Source organism: Haliotis rubra, unplaced genomic scaffold, assembly GCF_003918875.1.
Source record: "Haliotis rubra isolate DU_JTF1 unplaced genomic scaffold, ASM391887v1 Scf12, whole genome shotgun sequence".
NCBI classification, from domain to species: domain Eukaryota; kingdom Metazoa; phylum Mollusca; class Gastropoda; order Lepetellida; family Haliotidae; genus Haliotis; species Haliotis rubra.
In genome coordinates, this window is record NW_025765114.1 from 4,598,912 (window position 1) to 4,602,503 (window position 3,592).

The window sequence follows — 3,592 nt, forward strand, 5'->3', positions numbered from 1 at the left end:
AGTTAGGAACTGATAGCATGACTCGCTATTCCCACGACTTGATCTTCAGCCAGTTAGGAACTGATAGCATGACTCGCTATTCCCACGACTTGATCTTCAGCCAGTTAGGAACTGATAGCATGACTCGTTATTACCCGACTTGATCTTCAGTCAGCTAGTTAGGAACTGATAGCATGACTCGTTATTCCCCGACTTGATCTTCAGCCAGTTAGGAACTGATAGCATGACTCGTTATTACCCCGACTTGATCTTCAGTCAGCTAGTTAGGAACTGATAGCATGACTCGCTATTCCCACGACTTGATGTTCAGCCAGTTAGGAACTGATAACATGACTCGTTATTCCCCGACTTGATCTTCAGTCAGCTAGTTAGGAACTGATAGCATGACTCCGCTATTCCCACGACTTGATCTTCAGCAAGTTAGGAACTGATAGCATGACTCGTTATTCCCCGACTTGATCTTCAGCCAGTTAGGAACTGATAGCATGACTCGTTATTACCCCCAACTTGATCTTCAGTCAGCTAGTTAGGAACTGATAGCATGACTCGCTATTCCCACGATATGATCTTCAGCCAGTTAGGAACTGATAGCATGACTCGTTATTACCCCTGACTTGATCTTCAGTCAGCTAGTTAGAACTGATAGCATGACTCGCTATTCCCACGACTTGATCTTCAGCCAGTTAGGAACAGATAACATGACTCGTTATTCCCCAACTTGATCTTCAGCCAGTTAGGAACTGATAGCATGACTCGTTATTCCCCTGACTTGATCTTCAGCCAGTTAGGAACTGATAACATGACTCGCTATTCCCACAACATGATCTTCAGCCAGTTAGGAACTGATAGCATGACTCGTTATTCCCACGACTTGATCTTCAGCCAGTTAGGAACTGATAGCATGACTCGTTATTACCCCAACTCTGATCTTCAGTCAGCTAGTTAGGAACTGATAGCATGACTCGCTATTCCCACGACTTGATCTTCAGCCAGTTAGGAACTGATAGCATGACTCGCTATTCACCTGACTTGATCTTCAGCCAGTTAGGAACTGATAGCATGACTCGCTATTCACCTGACTTGATCTTCAGCCAGTTAGGAACTGATAGCATGACTCGCTATTCCCCTGACTTGATGTTCAGCCAGTTAGGAACTGATAGCATGACTCGCTATTCACCTGACTTGATCTTCAGCCAGTTAGGAACTGATATCATGACTCGTTATTCCCCGACTTGATCTTCAGCCAGTTAGGAACTGATAGCATGACTCGTTATTACCCCAACTTGATCTTCAGTCAGCTAGTTAGGAACTGATAGCATGACTCGCTATTCCCACGATATGATCTTCAGCCAGAACTGATATCATGACTCGTTATTCCCCGACTTGATCTTCAGCCAGTTAGGAACTGATAACATGACTCGTTATTCCCCAACTTGATCTTCAGCCAGTTAGGAACTGATAGCATGACTCGTTATTCCCCGACTTGATCTTCAGCCAGTTAGGAACTGATATCATGACTCGTTATTCCCCGACTTGATCTTCAGCCAGTTAGGAACTGATAGCATGACTCGCTATTCCCCCGACTTGATCTTCAGTCAGCCAGTTAGGAACTGATAGCATGACTCGCTATTCCCACGACTTGATCTTCAGCCAGTTAGGAACTGATAGCATGACTCGCTATTCCCACGACTTGATCTTCAGCCAGTTAGGAACTGATAGCATGACTCGCTATTCACCTGACTTGATCTTCAGCCAGTTAGGAACTGATAGCATGACTCGCTATTCCCACGACTTGATCTTCAGCCAGTTAGGAACTGATAGCATGACTCGTTATTCCCCCGACTTGATCTTCAGTCAGCTAGTTAGGAACTGATAGCATGACTCGCTTATTCCCCGACTTGATCTTCAGCCAGTTAGGAACTGATAGCATGACTCGCTATTTCCTAACTTGATCTTCAGCCAGTTAGTTAGAACTGATAACATGACTCGCTATTCCCACGACTTGATCTTCAGCCAGTTAGGAACTGATAGCATGACTCGCTATTCCCCTCGACTTGATCTTCAATCAGCCAGTTAGGAACTGATAGCATGACTCGCTATTCCCACTTACTTGATCTTCAGCCAGTTAGGAACTGATATCATGACTCGTTATTCCCCGACTTGATCTTCAGCCAGTTAGGAACTGATAGCATGACTCGTTATTCCCCCGACTTGATCTTCAGTCAGCTAGTTAGGAACTGATAGCATGACTCGCTATTCCCGACTTGATCTTCAGCCAGTTAGGAACTGATAGCATGACTCGCTATTCCCACGACTTGATCTTCAGCCAGTTAGGAACTGATAGCATGACTCGCTATTCACCTGACTTGATCTTCAGCCAGTTAGGAACTGATAGCATGACTCGCTATTCACCTGACTTGATCTTCAGCCAGTTAGGAACTGATAGCATGACTCGCTATTCCCCCGACTTGATGTTCAGCCAGTTAGGAACTGATAGCATGACTCGCTATTCACCTGACTTGATCTTCAGCCAGTTAGGAACTGATAGCATGACTCGCTATTCCCACGACTTGATGTTCAGCCAGTTAGGAACTGATAGCATGACTCGCTATTCCCACAACATGATCTTCAGCCAGTTAGGAACTGATAACATGACTCGCTATTCCCACGACTTGATCTTCAGCCAGTTAGGAACTGATAGCATGACTCGCTATTCCCACATCATGATCTTCAGCCAGTTAGGAACTGATAGCATGACTCGCTATTCCCGATCATGATCTTCAGCCAGTTAGGAACTGATAGCATGACTCGCTATTCCCACGACTTGATCTTCAGCCAGTTAGGAACTGATAACCTTGGACCACAGTTCAGTCCAGTGCCATTTTCACCTTCAAGTGACACCATCATACCAACCAGTGTCTGAACTGACAGTGCAAGGTTATCGAATCCTTCGTTATCTCCAGTTCATACAAATGGAGAGTTAACCTTTTCCCCTTACCTCCTAGCTGACCTAACAATATTTGATACCTACTGTCAGTGTGTGTATTTAGAAATAATGGGCCACTCCCTTATCAGCCATAATAAGCTTAATGAATGCTCCTGGAGCATGTGCATTACACAGGATGTCCGCGGTGTTAGGCACCAGCATGTTACACCTGTATCATGTACAACAAGCAGTAAAGCTGTGAGTATTGAAGCCCTCTTATGTTATGACACTTAAAACACTCATTCACATGAGGATGTACATTCACTAGATGCTCTAATGCCATCTTTAAAAGAGCAAGTTCCTTTTCCCTTTCATTTCTAAACACTGGCAGTGTTGGTCTAGAAACACCATATGAGGATGAAATCAGAGTGAATGGATTGGATTTTACGCTGCTTTTAGCAATAATCCAGCAATATCACGATGGGGACACCAGAAATGGGTTTCACAGAATGTGCCTATGTGGGGAATCGAACCAAGGTCTTCAGAGTGACGAGCAAACGCCTTAACCACTAGGCTACCCCAGGAGTTGGGGTTGACCAACAGTTGGCATTTGACTTTGAATATGTCCTTGGGGTTTGTCACAAGTTGACATGATTTTGCATGTTG